The sequence below is a fragment of the Halichoerus grypus genome, chromosome 9 (genome assembly GCF_964656455.1).
Source record: "Halichoerus grypus chromosome 9, mHalGry1.hap1.1, whole genome shotgun sequence".
Lineage (NCBI taxonomy): Eukaryota > Metazoa > Chordata > Mammalia > Carnivora > Phocidae > Halichoerus > Halichoerus grypus.
The window spans coordinates 57,232,905-57,250,989 of NC_135720.1; positions in this window are offsets into that span (position 1 = coordinate 57,232,905).

Below are 18,085 nucleotides of genomic sequence, written 5' to 3' on the forward strand. Positions count from 1 at the left end.
AGTGACAACATTAACAAAATTGGTTCCAAAATGTGGGTGGATTAATATTTGAAAGTGATATGGTTAAATGTGACTGTATGCTTCCAAAATAATCATATTTTCTCCTGAGGGTAGAAGGATTTAAGGGCTCTATAATTTGGTTAGGTTTACCCAATACAGGTTAAAATAGAAAACTAAGTCAATTAGACAATTTGGAACCAAAAACATTTTTATTAAATCATTGCTTTAGGATAGCCTGATATATGCTGGAAATGTTTTATTGTCCTAAACCTTCCCAGCTATGAACTTGGATTTCCACTATATTTTCATAAAGTTTTATCATGTAGTTAGAAAGGAATTTACATGATAATTTAGCACTTTTAAGAAGTTAAGACCACATGTTATTTTATAGGTATATTAGTAAATCTCAGAGACCTTAAATGTTTCCTGTAGTCATTTAAAGAGCTTCTTAAGAAGGCTTATAGCCCTTCTTTTTTTATACCTTTCCTAGGTCCTTTCTAGCACATTTATAACTATAGCTTATACTTTATTTAAGGTTATTATTATTATTTTAAATAAATATTATTATTTTTCTCCAAACATATTTAAGATAATTCTATAAGTAACAATTAAATAATTCTATTAGTAGCAATTTAAAGCATACTGAACATTTAGAAAGAAAGAATGACTAATAGAGTTAATTCAATGTAGACTAGCTAAGTTGAGCTCTTGACTCCAGCTCCAGGACTAATTCTTTCTTTCTGTGAATTTCTGGGACCTTTAGTGCTCAATTTTCCTTCTTGAATTTAGGTCTTTTTACAATAGCTTATTGCATGACATTTTGCTTAGTCAAATTTTGTTGTGCTGGGTTTTAGAACTACAGTTTTATTTGAAGATGATGCCTAACCAAGACGAGAGCATTGCCTATCAGAGGCTGGCTGCCCACTGGTCTAGTTCAACCCTGTGACATTACCTTAGTGCTGAACTGGGCTATTAGAATCCAGGAGCTGGACCTCATCTCTGCAGTCTCAAGATTTCTGCTATTATTATATCAAGAGATTATTAGAATATCATGGAGTACTCACTCATTTACATTAACAAAACTCAGAGAGACTGATAAAAATTTCATAATGACTATGCATTTATATATAGTTAAACATGATAATTGAGTGCACTGGATATCCATGTCACCAGTTTGTTTATTTTCTCCTTGTGGGCATATCCAGATAAGAAGTCTAATTCTAATCAGAAGATTTCTCAGTGAACTTGGAGGCAAAGCAATGGTTTTCCATGTTCTTTTAGGTAACGGTCAGTCAGGTACAGCCAAGGACCGACAAGAAAACAAAGTTTATTGTATTCACAGATCCTACAGAAGATGTAGAGCTGCTGAAAGGGCCACATACTCATATTTAGAGCACCTTCCACCCTAGTCAGGGCTTGGAGGGACACTACCTTTTTTTAATTTACTTGTTTATTTATTTGTTTGTTTATTTATTTATTTTTACTTTTCTAACCCTCCCTTATCTGTGCCAGCATTGCTTCTGATGTTCTCTTTGTTTTAGATATGTTAGTAATTTTATTTAGAGTACTATCCACTCAGGTTACAGACCTATCTGTGTCTTCTAACAATGTATATTTTGTTTATCTCCCAAAAGGAAAAGCACCCCCTTCTTCAAGTGTTTGGATTAGGAGATCTTTATTGATGAAAATAACTTGCAGCAATGTAGAAAAGATATTTTTAGTGTGTAACTTGCACAACCGTGCCACCTAATCGAGGCTGAGCTTTCACCCTAAACTTTTAGTAAAGTACTACTTCCTAGTTTCTGAAATTCTGAAATTGCACTGAAGTGCAATGAATTATTGAAGCCTTTTAGCTTCTCTAAGTCTCATGCTCTCTGGCTAGGTCCCTGCAGGAGGCTAATAGCCTGGCCAAAACCCTTCAGATCAAAAATATCACATTTTGAAAATTGGGTCAAATATACTCCTTGTTTTGTCTACAAGTCTGAGTCTCCGATTAGTCTCTTGAGACAGAGGTGCCTCAAGCTTATTACCATATATTTGTTATAAATTTCATCCTTTATATCCTACTTTTACTATATAAGCTCCCCATCCACCTTCTTATATCCTAGTAAGGCAGACACATTAGACACCTGTGGTTTTGGTTTCTAAAAACCAGTTGCTGGCTTCTGCTTCTAGTATCTATGGGCTAACCATGAACACGTATTTAATAATCTCACCAACTTTGATCACTCTCTATTTTCTTCGACCAAGCAAAATCTTCTTTGTCATATTGATACGCTGACGGGTTCTCTTAGACAATGGAAACATTTGTACACATGATCCAATGTTGGGCTCATCTTTTTTATTAATGTGTTAGAGGCCTAAGGATATCTTTGACACCAAGGACAATATCTATTTGCTTTCCAGCCATTATCTCTTTTCTACAGCCTGAGCATGCCATGCCTAGAAATTATCTCCTGCTATGGAGAGATTTCTATCAATGCATTCATTTCTTTGACTTTGACTATTGTCTAGATTTTCTTTATGGACTAAAACTGTGACAGCTCTTTTGAAACTCATATGTTTGGTTGACATTTGTCCCCTTCCTCACCTATGTAATGGAGCATTAGGAACTCTAGATAAAAGATAAAAATGCTGTATACAGATGCACGTTATCTGAGTAATTTCTCACCCAGTGGGGAAAAAGAGGCAGTCAGAGTTTAGGATAATATTCCACACTGTATTTTCTACAGTAACGATAATAGCACTTGTCTACAACCATCTCATTTAGTAGCTGCCAAGGGAACAATAATTTTAAGAAACATATAAAAACTTTTGAAATTCTTAAAAGAAGAAAAACTTGAGATAAATTCCAAGGAGATGTTTAACTTACAAGTAATGCAATGATGGCAGTATCTTTTTTTTTTTTTAATCTTTACCTTTGCTATATTCAGTTCCACATTTTTGCCAGTAGACTATCTTGATTTTCTTACAGTCTCCTCAAAAAAGAAAGAAATAAACAAACAAAAACAGTGAACAAAACTATACTAGATTCACATATACAAAAATACATTCTTAAAACGAACTCTAAGATTGCTTTATTCATATATTCTTATTTAGAATTAGTAGGATGTCATTATTTGAAAAGACAACTGAAATATTCAAGGTAAAGTTCATATGAAATTGATATTATTAATATTATAAATTGCTAACCTCTTTTTTCAAAATTCTGAACAGCAAAATTATACTGAGTATTTTAATTTAGACAGTTTATGGACAGATTAGTGATTTCTATCAAGAAAACTAACAAGTGAGATCTTATTATTAATAACACTAGAAGGAATTCCTGACTTGAAGTCCATAGCACTATACATGCAGCTTTATATTACTTTACCTTCTGTTATAAGAATGCACCAATCTGATTTTTCTTATTAGACTGCATGCTCCTTGAATATCGAGTCCACATCTAAGGCAAATTAACATCACCTATGGTGCCATACGCTTAGAATGAGCTCAATAAATATTTGTTGTATAAATGTCTAAGAAGCAATAAGCAAGGATCATCTCTGGCTTGGGGTAAAACAAAACAATAGCATAAACATGAATCATAAAGTTGCCATGCCAACCATTACCCATCTGAAACTGAACATGCTCAAGTTTTAACAATTACTCAGATTTCTAGTAAATAATTTTTAGAAACATTTTATATAAGGTTAGAAGAATCTAGCCACGCAGAAAGCTCTTAACTTTTCATAATTGCATCATAGTCTAAACCTCAGCCAGTCGTGTGGCCGTCCCCTGTCTTGCCATTGTCCCCTAACAATAAAGTACATAATGTGGGGATATAGGTTCATGATAACTATTTGGAGAGCACATCATAGCGAAAGAGCAAGCAATGAAATAAAATATCAGTCTTAAAGTTTTTAGTGCTTCGGCTAAGGTCCCTGACAGGTTATCTCCTACATGGGATGGATTTGGGTCTCTGTCATGTAGGTAAATTCAAGAAGTATATTTAAGTAGACTTTCTGAATTTGAAATTTGGTAGCTATAGAATCTTAGTAAAGTCCTTTAAGTTTTTGGAGTGACTTGGCCAAATATAGATGGGAATAAAGAAAGCCTGGGACTTGGCAATATTTGAAAAGTCAAAGGTTTCTTAGCCTGATCTTCAGAGGTGCATTCTGTGATCCAAGCTTACACTGCCTTGATTGGCTGCATTGTGCAGGGATGGTGTGTACTTGGCACTGACTCAGGAATGTTTTTAAAAGCCTCTGATATTTTGTTTCTGTTGAGTAGGGACATGAGAGATGCTCTTGAACCTTGAAAAGTAGATTCTATACTTTTTTTCTTTTTTTCCTGGAGCTGTGAGCAGCTATCTTTTCTTGGTGTCCCTTCAGAACTTCAGAGAGTGTTACTCCCAGAGCAAATCATTAGTACACATCAGCGTTTCTTGAAACTATGCTCTATATTTAATACTTGGTCAGTTATAACTGAGATGAAATCCCACTCATGATTAACAGGAATTTTTCCCAGAGGAACTGTCAAAAAATTGGGACCCAGAGAACAAAAGTTAGTGGCCTTAGCCTTTTAAGAGGATTAGCCTTGTTTATGGTCTGGCCATTTGAAGAATTAAAATATGCCAGAAAGACAAGAAGATGCTAAGGAATAAGTAGGAGAAGGCTAAAAATGATAAAGAAGTTACTTCCTCCGTTGAAAAAAAAAATATTTAATAGACAATTAGGGAGACTGGGAATGAAGTAGTGTGGGAGTTTTCTGAAAGGGTGACTAGTTTGTGTATGTTTAGGCAAAGAACATACTCCTCTTGGGGGTGGGGTCAGACAACCCATTTGAGACCCAATCACAGCTATTCGAGAAATTATCATTGAAAATGAACTAGGAAAATCCTATAACAGATAGATACCGCCCAAGACACAGGGAAAAAAAAAGGTGCTGGTGGCTGCTAGAAGGGGCGATAGCAGGTAACCTTTGCTGAGAATAAGCAAGAAAAGCAAACCACGAGATAGGACATGATAGAGGAAGAATTGGGATTCCCTGGTGGATATTGAATAGAAAATCTGCCTCACGTTCTGCCAGGGTGAACTCTGTGTGTCAGAGATCACGGTCACCAAAGTAAATGACCCAGCTGGGAAGTTTAACATTCCAAAAATAGAATGTATGAGTCTTAAGCTCTGTTGGATTCTCCAAGTCAATGGCTTTGCCTCAGGGTCTCACATCTGCCAATCTTGGATCAAAAGATCAAGGGCAAAAAAGTGGAAAGTGTATTAGAGAAGGGAATGTTTCACTAACCTTTTTGATGTAGTTAACTAACAAAGAGGAGAACACGGAAGAGTATTTTAAAAATGCTCTCACGTGGTACCTGGACTAGTTGCAAGTAATATAATTTTCCTTGATTCTGTAAGAATCTGCTTAAGACTGTGAATTTAACTTTTTTTTTTTTTTTTGCCTTAATGGCAAGATATGTTTCTCTTAGAGAAACCTACCTTTGAAAAAAATCTAAATTTGTTCACAAAATCCAGTAGTAAGAGACTGAAGAGTTTAAAAACTATTTAATTTGGGGAAGTTACCTACAAATGAATGATTAACACTGCTTAACTGGAAAAAGAAAATCTCATTGTTAAAATTATGAGTTTTCTCACTGTGAAACCATGAACTGTGCATGTGTTTGGTTCATGTGTTTCCTGCTCAGAATCTTCTGCATGTTCTCCCCAGCTGTTTGTGTGCATTTATAATTTCTCACTTTCCTCTCTGGGATAAGCTGGGGCTATGACTTGATCAGTAAAAATTTACACACACTAATATTATTATTATAATTAGTGGATTAATTTAGCTGGAGAAAAAAATTGACTTCCACCAAATTTTTATTAATTAAATAAGCTTAATCACTCATTAATTTTTATTCGATCATAATTTTCCTTTTTGGTAACAATTTCTTATTTTGCATTTCAAACATAATTTCTTGATTTTAGAGTTGATTTGTTGATGCTACCACTGTTAGTATTATCATCATTTGTGTTTCAAGAATAATTTCCTCTGCCTTTCAATTAGGAATTTATTTTTTTTTCATTTTAAAAGCAGAATTTATTGATCTGTAGAGTTGGAAAGCAACCACAGATAAAGAATAGAGAACGTTAAACACATACTATCTGCTATCTAACTGCTATCTCTCAGTAGTTAGGTAAGTACTTTTACACCTCTTTGAATCTTGCAGGGTGGCTCAAGGAGTAAAGGACAGGAGACTAAACAACTTCCTCCCTTCTTTAGAAATAATAACCTCAATAAGTGATTTTATTTTAAATTAAAAACAAAAGGTGAAAATAATGCAAAACATTTTTAACCAAGAAAATTATTTTTAACCTTTGGAATTTTTTCACCTGAGTATCTCAATTACGGTAGCATAATTTTATATTTGATAATTAGATTTGTGTTTGTGTGGTATGTTGGGGGTCTTTAATGTTGTGTAAGTAAATATATATATTTTTTATTTCAGGGTAGCAGTACTATTACCAAAAAATTGCTACATTATGGCCTGCAAATATTTTGGAGAGCTTAGGAAAACAAACATGACAAACTTTCTCTGTCTATGTAAAGCACTTTGGGTATAGTTTAAAAATATCTGAGAATAATAATGTATAAATATAAAGCAAATATTATGAATTCTCACATAACTAAACACATAATGTCACACATATTGTGTCCTTCAAAAAGCCCACAAGAATTGTCAAAATTATCTTACTATGATTAAGAGTAATTCAGTTTACACATATTTAATCCCTTGATAGTGGGTCCAAATTTCCTCATTAAATTACTAGGAAAAAAGATTCTGAATTTATCATAGGAATATCTGGCCCAGTTGAAAGGAAAGGAAGTTGTGTTTCTGTTGCAAGGAATGTGAGCGATAAGAAGAAGGTATGGAGAGATCATGCAATATCAAATGATGTTTTCAAAGTCTCCTACATATTTTATCATAGTTGCCATAATCTGTCAAATCACCCTTGATTATAATCTCTAAACTTGCTCCTAAATCTATCTTTTTTTTCAGCTTTCCTATTCTGTAAGATTTTTCCTGCATAAAACTAGCAATAAATTAGTGATTTTTATGTCATTGATTTATAATGTAATATTCATCTTTATATCTGATTGTCCCAAAACTGCATAATGGAAAGAATTCTCATATTACATAGTTATTTTAATAACTACCCTAACTCTAAGAAACAATCTCCAAAATGTAGTTTCTCAGAACCTATGCCCAAGATGCTATTTATGCCAAATACGTAGAATTAATCCCAGATCTCTGCTTCTACCAGTACTTTGCTTTATACTGTCTTATGAAACTGAAATAAACATAGCATACACACAAGAAAAACTTTATGCAACTTAAAGAATAATAATAGCTGGGACTCCTACTGTTTATACTCAGACCTATGAACGAGAACTTTACCATATCTCAGAAGATCCTGAGAGGTGTCCTCCCCATCAGGATACCTCTTTCTCCCTCAAATAACAACTACTATCTTGAATTTTCTATGAATTATTCCCTTGCTTTCCTTTATAGTGTTTATTATCACTATATTGTGTATTCCTCCCCAAGTATATTGTTTATTTTATCTCTTTTTGAAGTTCATATAAATGAAATCTATTTCACCTATTTTTCTGACTTACATTTATTTTGTTTTGAGATTGATGGTTGTGGCCCATTTTTTTTTTTTTTTTTACTGCTACAGACTACTCTCTCCCGTAGATGCCCCAATTTGTTCTTCCAGTCTACTATTGATATTTATCATTTCCAGTTTTTACTATTTTACACAATAGTGATATAAATCTTTTTGTACATGTCTTCCTATGTCCATGTGTTACTACAGCTTTTAGGGGAAGCAAATGTTTAACTTTACTAGGGAATGACAAACTATTTTGTAAGATGAATATATCAATTTACATATAGGCTGGCAGGGGAAGAGAGTACACTAGTTTTCATTCTTACCATCATTCCGAATTATCTGCTTTCTGCCTGTCACTTGCTTGTAAAATTTGTTATATTGTGACTATTTTGCATTTCCCTATTCAAATACTTATTGGTAGTTTGCTTATCTTAAAAAAAATCTGTGTTTCATTGGTTCACTTTCTATTAGGTCATATCTTTTTTGATTCATGTCTTCTGTATTTCCATATATTATAGACATTTATCATTTCTTGGTTATTTGTGGTTTTTTGTTGTTGTTTTTTAAGATTTTATTTATTTGAGAGAGAAAGAGCATGAGTGGAGGAGAACCACAGAGGAAGAAGCAGACTTCCTGCTGAGCAGGGAGCTTGACAAGGGGCTCAAACCCAGGACCCTGAGATCACGGACTGAGCCAAAGGCAGACACTTAACCAACTGAGCCCCATTTGTTGGTTACTCATATCACAAATATCTTTTCATTGTTTGAGCATGGATTTCAATGAACATAATTTCATAATCAGATATCACCAAAATTATCAGTATTTTCCATTATTGTTTACACTTTTGGATTTTATTTTTATTTTTTATTTTTTTTAAAGATTTTATTTATTTATTTGACAGAGAGACACAGCGAGAGAGGAAACATAAGCAGGGAGAGTGGGAGAGGGAGAAGCAGGCGCCCCGCGGAGCAGGGAGCCCGATGAGGGGCTCGATCCCAGGACGCTGGGATCATGACCTGAGCCAAAGGCAGACGCTTAACGACTGAGCCACCCAGGCGCCCCGGATTTTATTTTTAAAAAAATCACTTCACACACCAATATCATAAAGAAATTGTCCTATCTTCTAAACTTTTATTTTTTTTAATATTTAACCATATATTATTTATGGAATGTATTTGTTTTGAATGACGAGAGGTAGGGCAATGTATTTTATTTTTCCACATGGCTAGCCATTGTTCCATCACTTATTTAAAAGTTCAGGTTTTCTGATTGATCTGCAACTCCATCTGTCACATCACAAGTGTCCATATGTAGGTGGTTTTCTTCTGGCTTGATATTTTATTTAATTGTTCTATTTGCATAATAAATGCCATTTCTTTTTTTTTATACTATAGATTTCTAATACATCAGGATGTATGATAGAGCTAGTCCTCTAAATTTGTCTTCATAAACATTACTACAGAGTGATTATGTTTTTGTCTCACTCCATCATGAACAAAGAGTGACTCTGTATGATATTGCTATTCTGTAAAATTGTTTGGGATTAGTAGGGAAATCCACAGCATTGCCTTTTTTCCCCCCTTTTTTCTAATATTCCTAATTTTCATACATTTTTCATAGCTTCCTAAACAGTACAATGCTGAGTAGAAATGATAATACTGGGAGCACTTGTTTGTTCCTGATCATAATGGTAATACTTCTAATGTTTTATTATCCAGTACTCTGCTGTGGAGGTTTTATAGACATCTTTTATCAGGGTAAAAATAAAGTTTCTATTTTTCAAGATTGTTTATGAATCAATTAAGATAACCATAGTTGTTATTTTTGTTTCTTAAGGAACATTTTGTGTCTGTTTTCTTTTAGAATGTTACAGTTTGATATTTTAGATTCATATCTATTTTCCATTTTGAGTTAAATTTTCTTATATTTTCCTATATATTGATTCCCAATTGTTCCAATACCATTTCCATTTATTGAAATTAACTTTTCTTCATTTAATTACCTTGGCACACTGTATAAAATCAATGGTCATGTGCAGAGGCATAATTTTGGATTCCTTACTGTTATCCATTGATATATGTGTCCACTCTTTCGCCAGCACCAGACTGTCTTGATTATATAACCTTTATAATATGTCTTTAAATCAAGTAGTTTGGGTCCTTTATGTTGCAATTTAATTACATGTTTTACAACAGTATATAATGCACAATACCAAATTTTATGGAGTGTGTGTTTGTGTGTGTGTGTGTGTGTGTGTGTGTAAGGAGCCATTATAAATCAGTCGAGACCATCAACATGATCTAATGACTGTAAGAATTTGTGAGAATACTCCATCAGTGACACAAGAAAATATTTGCTGGAAATTCCTCTGGTCATTTTATCAATATATGCGTAGCATCCAGACTCTGGCCAACTCACTTTTACATCCGATAGAAATCAGAGCTTTGGTGGTATGTTGGCATACCACCACAAACAAGGACAAAAGAAGATGACTCTCAATTTTGTTGTGTCAGAAAACAAAATTGTTTTCAAATATGCTTGAAGTGTGTTGAAAATAAAGTAGGAGTCCAACTTAGAGAGGGCACCCACTGGAGAAGTAGTCACTAATTGAGAATTTTAAGTAAATAAATCTAGATACATGTTACATAGGCGTACACACATCGCTCCCCCCCACACACACCTTTTTTGATGAAAATATGGATATCACTACTGTTGTCTGACAGAGTGCCACAGAATGTAAAATTAAGAGGAGGGGCTACACGCATATCATGCTGCAATCCATAAGTACCATTTTATGAATTATTAATGGAATAAATCTAAGTAATGAGAAAATGATTAAAATAACATAAAGCTGCAGTTAAAATATTGATTTTCAAGGTCTATGAAAATAGACTGTATATGAATGAATCTTTGCTCAGTAAAAATTTTTCTCTAGGCCTGACATCCTTTCTAACAATAACTAAAACTTAATAGAATGAGAAGGTATAAATAAAGTGGACCAGGAAACTCATAAAATGTAAAAGATTATTGGAATGATATTCATGTTGACAATCTAGAATTTAAAACACTGTTATTGTAAAGATCTTCACAATTCTGTATCCATATTTTGTTCACAGAAATATTTTTCTCAGCAGTGTGTTTTTATATGCCTCTTTATACCCTAGAAGTGCTTATTTCCTCCTCTGCTCATTGTACTTTTGTCCTTTGTAAATCAATCCAGTGACCATCAGCGATGCTTCCTGTGGGAGTGTTCTGGAGTGTATAAAGTACACCAAGAAAGAAGAATCACAGGTGTTAATTACAGTGCAAAATCTCAAATTACTGACGGTCATAACCTACTGCAATATCTGGAGCTTATCTTTTAAAAATCACCCAAAAGGTTACTACTTTTAGATTTTAGCATTAGTATAGAGAAAAGTTAAATCATAGGTGGCATAATTCTTTTTATATATCACCAGAGAGCTTTCATATGTCGTATTACAATAGAATGCTTTAGACATATGAGCTTCTTAAAAAATAAAACTTATCATATAATTTCTTAAACATATTCTCTCAAGCCATAACATGGAGGTCAAGCATTATTAACCTTGAAAAAAAGAGACAATATAAAATGGTAAGGAAAATAAATTGACAATTCTTTTCAAGAAATGCGATAACCTTATCTTCCATTTTTTAAATAAATAGCAATGCCTCCTCTCTTTTATGTTTAATCTTCATGAATTTAAATATACTATCATTGTATTTAATTATGTAGATGTAGATATATTTGCTTTTAACAAAGGTACTACCTCTCTGAGTCTTTTTATATCATGTGTTTATTAACTAAATGTACAGTCTTATAGACATAATGTGTGTGTGTATATATGAAAATAAAAAAAAGACTAGGAATCTGTGATCTTGGTTGATTAATAAGACACTAGATGAAGAAACATAATAAATAAAATAAAATGGATAAAATAAGGGAAATATAAACTATAAACAGAAATCAGTGAAACAGAAATATATATTCCTATATATAAAATCAACAAAGCCACAACTTACTTCTTTGAAAAGATTAATAAAATTCCCTAGATATATTACTTTAGAATGAAAGCAATAATAAAACATTTTTTATAATCAAGAACATAAAAGACAGTTACCACACAATCTCTGGACATTAAAAAGTTAATAAGATAGTACTATGAACTTGTTTTTGGCAATAAATTTGTCAATGAAGTTAAAATGGAAAATTTCTCCAAAATATAATGTCTCTAAACTGACAGAAAGAAAATTGAAAATCTGCATATTCTACCATTTAAGGCAACTGAACACATTCTTAAAAATTTATCCATAAACAAAATCCCTGATGAAATTAATTTACCACTAGGTTATTCCAAACATTTAAGGAGAAGGTACTACCAATATTACCTAAAAACCTCCCAGTAATTAAAAAAAATAATAAAAAATAAAATATTGAGGAATACTTTCCAGCTATTTTGTGTATCCAGCATACCTTGAAATCAAAATCTGACAAAGCCATTTCAAGAAAAATTAAAGATCTATATCTCTCATGGGCCAAGATGGAAAAATCCTAAAAAAAATAAAGTATTATACAAAGTGTGATTTATGAAAAACTTTGACATGTAAAATAAGATAATTCAACATGACCAATAAGGTTTATTCTTCAAATTTGTGGATAATTTAACATTTTTTTAAAAAGGAAAAAAGCCATGCAATCTTCTCAATATATTTTGAAATCATATTTGCTGAAATAAAATGGTGTCGAATTTCAGCAAATATGATTTCTGTTTAGGATTTTTTTTTCTATTTTGTCCAATGGAGATATAGAAGGGAGAAATGACGGAGAATAAGCTCATTTTTTGAAAGAATCAATAGATGTATAAAATTGATAAACCTCTAACCAGTTTAAACAAGAAAAAGAAATGACACAAACTACCAATATTAGGAATGAAAAAACAGTCATCACTCGTGATTCTGTAAGGCATTAAAAGGGAATAGTACAACCAATTCTATGCCCATAAATTTAATCGTAGGTGAAATGAGCAAATTTTTTGAAAGATACAATTATATATATATATATAATATTATATAATTTATATATATTTATGTATTATATATCATAAATTTAAATATATATTTAATATTTATATATGACTGGGCTTGTATCTATTTTCTTTTTTTTTGGAGGGGAGAGAGTTGGGGGGGTAGGGAGAGAGATAATCTTAAGCAAGTTTCATACCCAGTGTGGAGCCTGATGCAGGGCTCAATCTCACAACCCTGAGATCATGACCTGAGCCGAAATTAAGAGACGCTTAACTGACTGAGCCACCCAGGCATCCCTGGACTTATATCTATTAAGGAAATAAAATTCACAGTTAAAATCTTTCCCTCCAAAAAATTCTTGGTCCAGATTTTTCACTGGTGAATTCCACAAAGCACTAAAATACAGATATAACACCAGTTCTATACAAGATTCACCAGAAAATAGAAAGAAGGAAATACTTCTTAACTCATTTTGTGAGGCCAGACTTATCGTGATACCAAATTCAGACAAATAATGCATAAGAAAATAAAACCATAGACCCATATTCATCACAAGTATGGACCAACAATTCTCAAAAAGAAAATTAGTCCATCAAATCTAACAGTATATAATAAAACCTCCCATTTAAGTAGGACTCATAACAGAAAACAAGGCTGGTTCAATGTTCAAAAATTAAAAATAAAAAAATCATTCTTCAATAAAAGGAATCAAGGGTCTTTGAATAAATGGCTTACTCTAGGACTGGGATATGGAATATACAAGATGAGTTTGGACTTCTTGCATAATGCCAGAAAATAAAGTGTCCCACCCCTCACAAAAACAAAACAAAATAAAACACAATGACCAGATCATGCCAAAGCGCCAACTAATAGAGATGCCAATGGCCAAATCTGGAACAATTTGAGCAACAATATCAATAATGTGGTATTGTATTATACATTACATTACTACATTACTATAAAATAAATATCCTATGTTGATATTGATATAAAAATGATTAAATAAATAAAATTCTGAAAAATACACGGATATTTTGTGCAGAAAAATTCCAAATAATTTATGTAACTATCCCTCCCTCAAGCAGGTGTAGCATAACTTCCCATCCAATAATTGTGGACTGTGCATAGTGACTTCTCTTCAAAAACAACAATATGGAAAGGGGTGAGGGAGAGAATAACTTTATAATGGAGAAATCTAACAAAACTAATTCAACCTGAAAAATCATGATAGTATGTACCTTGATAGGATATGATGAGAATAGAACTTAGTCTTTTGATCTTCTCTCCATTTACTAATGAGGAAAAATAAGACAAATCCCAGTTGAAGGACATACTAGAAAATGTCTGATCAGTACTCTTCAACACTATGAAGGTCATCAAAAACAAGAAAAGTCATAGCCAAATGGAGCCTAAGGAGATATGATAACTAAATGTAATATGGAGATGAGATCCTATAACCAAAAAAGGATATTAGATAAAAATTAAGGAAATTTGTAAAAAGATGGACTTTATTAAATAATAATGTATTTATATTGATTCCTTAGCTGTGGCAAATTTAGCAAACTAATGTAAGATGTTAATAAAGGAAAATGAGTGTGGCCATCTAGAAACTCTATATTATCTTCACAATATTTCTGTATATCTCAAACTATGATCATATTATTTGGTCTAGAAAAAAAATTGACAATATTCAACAAATATTCATGTTAAAAATTATCAGCAAACTTGGAATAGAAGAAACATCCTTATTCTGATAAAGGGAATCTAAAAAATACTCACACTCAACATTACACTGTATGATAAAAGATTGACTGTCTTAACTCTAAGATCAACAACAAAGCACAAAGTTCATTCTCATCACTTCTATTCAACATTATACTGAAAGTTTTAACAGTGCTCTAAGGCAAGAAAAAGAAAATAATCGCAAGCAAATTGGAAAGGAAGGAAGAAATAAAATTGTACCTATTCACAGATGGTAAGATTTATCTAAAAAATCCTAAATAATCTACAAAATTCTTGAAATTAATAAATAAGTTTAGGAAAATCATAATACAACTTACAAAGTATTACAAAATCTTATTTCTATATCTCGAACTGAAAATGTAGAAACCACAATTTAAATAGATACTAATTATAATAGATTAAAAAATTGAAATGCTGAATTACAAATCTTACAAAATATGTGCAGAAAATGTGGGCTGAAAATAAGGAATCAAAGACCCAAATAAACAGATAAATATACTATGTACATCGATTGGAAGACTCAGCATACTGAATAAGTCAGTTGTCCGCAAATTGATCCATAAATTCAGTGGAATCACAATAAAAATCACCTAGGGATTTTTTTTTAAGTATCCACATACTAATGCCAAAATTTATATGGAATTCATAAGAACCAAAATTACTAAAACATTTTTGAAAAAGGAAAATATAGTTGAATGACTCACACTAACAAATATCAAACAACCTACAGTGTTACATGCTACAGTAATCAAGGAAGTATGGTAGTGGCAAAAGTATGGTCAAAAAGATTGATGGGAGAAAGTAGAGTCCAAAAATTAATCCACACAAATGTGGTCAGTTGGTTTTTGGCAAAAGTCCAAAAGCATAACAATGGAGAAGGTATAGTATTTTTAACAAGTACTGCTGATTCCATTTATATAAAATTCTAGAAATTACAAACTAATCTAGATTTCCAGAAAAGAAATAAATCATTGTCTTAGGAGGTAAGAAAAAAAGATCGCGTCTTTGGGGGAAGATGTAGGTGTTTGATACTTTAAGGGGCATGGTTTCTTGGGGCATATGTACAGTTTATTCTATGTCAATTATACTTCAATCTATAATTTTTTAAATAATAATGGCAAAAAAGCATATTTCATGTTATTATTTTAGTTTATGGCATCCAATAATAATCAATTATTGAAAGAGATGTTTTAGCATACAAAAGATATTTTTTTAAAAAACTATTATCGAACAAATATCTGTCAGGCAGTGTATTAGTGCTTTTCCCACTTAATCTTTACTCGTACCCTTTGAGGCAGTAACTTTATTTTAGAAATAGAGTCAGAAGTTCAGAGAAATTTGTAATTGCAGGTAACACTGCAAATTACAAAACAATGTCAGAGGAAAGTTTATGAAAATTGCTGAATTAACTTCTCTAATACAATGTGTATCTACCTAAGAATGTACTTGGTATGTCTGGATATGACACCATCAGATGTGCAATTTGAAAATATCACTCTAGGGGCACCTGGGTGGCTCAGCTGGTTAATCGTGTGACTCTTGATTCCAGCTCAGGTCATGACCTCAGGGTCCTGAGATGGAGCCCAGTGTTGGGTTCTCCGATCAGCAGGGAATCTTCCTGAGATTCTCTCCCTCTCTTCCCTGTACCACTCATACTTTCTCTCTCAAATAAATAAATAAATCTTTAAAAAAAAAAAGAAAATATCATTTTAGCTTTAATGTGGAAAACAGATAGAAAGGATGTTTAGGAACAGATCATTGTAAAAAGACCAGATAGGAGGATAATTTCATTATTCTATCCAGCAAACAATTACCATCTGGACTACGACAGTGGAAATTAAGATAAACGGACATTGCCAAAATACATTGGTAAGAAATCTCACTCATACATATCCTCGTGACTCTGAGAACATGAGAAAGTATTTTCATTGTTTAGAGCAAATAAAATTATTAATAAGAAAATTAATTACCTTTGTTCAATTTTGGGGAGTCTCTGAATATATTAAAATTATAGTCTCTAAATATCACTTAATCTCAACTCTATCTTGGAATTAATTTAAGTTATATTAAGATCCTACATTATTCATACTATGTGGCTAAGAAAATGTAATGAAAGCCATGTTTTTGGATATATGATCCTAACAAATACCAAATCCAAACACATTAATATTTGTGTGGATTTCAGTTATCAACTTAGTATCAATACCATCTGCTTTCAGGAACTACAATTCCCCAAACCCCTTTTTGATATGATTCCTGGATAGAGTCTGCTAATGAGGCACTATTAGGATATATGTAAGGTGGAAGAAAAGGAGAGACCATTGTTCTCCAGAGGCAGTTGCAGGTCTATGGGATGTTCAAAGCAGCTCTGAGCAGTCCTCTGTGAAGTATTTGCTTTGATGCTCTAGCTGCTGGGGGCTAGCAGGAGCTCCCTCAGAATCACTGGTCTGCCGGTAATGGGGGGAGTTTCCAGTAGATTCTTGCTATTTAAAACAGCTGCTGTGGAAGACCGCTTGTGAAACCACATGATTTGTTGCTGCAGGAAGAATCCTTTAAGGATAGCTTCTGGCTTCCTTGATCTGTACTCCCTCGAACCCATATAATGGGTGAGTTAAATTTCTAATCCCCTGTGTGCAACCTGTATACTTGAAATGCAAATAATACTTTCTGCTCCTCCTGGTGGAGCCCCAATTCGAGATCTACTTTCAGACTTTATCAGACTATGTAAGACTACTTCAGGTGAATTCTTAAGTTTTTACTGTGTTTCCCCCTGTGTTTCCCCACACCTCTCTCTCTCTCTCTCTCTCTCTCTCTCTCTCTCTATATATATATATATATATATACCAAATCCAAACAAATATCTATCTAACTATATATATATATAGCTCCTTTTATTAGACCCACAATTTTTAAACACAGAGATCTTTACCTTTGGATCTCAGTCCCTGGAACTGCTGGGCCTCTTCCTGGCACCAGCAAACGCTCATTTAGTGCCTATTGAATGATTATTGAAATCTTTATAGCATTAAGTAAATTTATTTTTACCCAGGGGTCAACTACTATGCTATATATTTTGAAAATAATAAATAGGGTGTTATGACAGTATCTACATGGACTGGGGAAGTATAGAGATATGTTTTATATAAAATTTTATATTATCCTGCCTTCTATATTGTAAAAGAATATCTGTAACCAGTATTGGAGAATTAATGGTGTGCAACCATAGTTTTATTATTTTTAACAGGTCTAAAGTTTGAATAACCCATAATAGTTTTTGATAACTTAAAAAAGCAAGAAACTTATCTCATTCACTTAAAAGAGAAATGTGAAATGAATTTCATGAAGAAAAATTACCCAAGGGATAGTCCGAATTTTGCAGTATAAAAGACTTACCCATTCTCCTTTTATTAGCTTTGTAGACATAACTGCAAAATTAACAAACCATGAAATTCAACACCACACCAAACAGTAACAGATGCCTGACTTTGCAGTTGCTAGAGCAAAAACCCACAAATATATTTCAAGAATTGGAAGAGAGATCGTTTTGCTTCCTTTGAACATTCAGACATTTTCATGCTTTATGCATACCCACTTAGAAAAGATTCTTATTAAATGTACACTCTAGATCATTGGTGAAATAGAGAAAA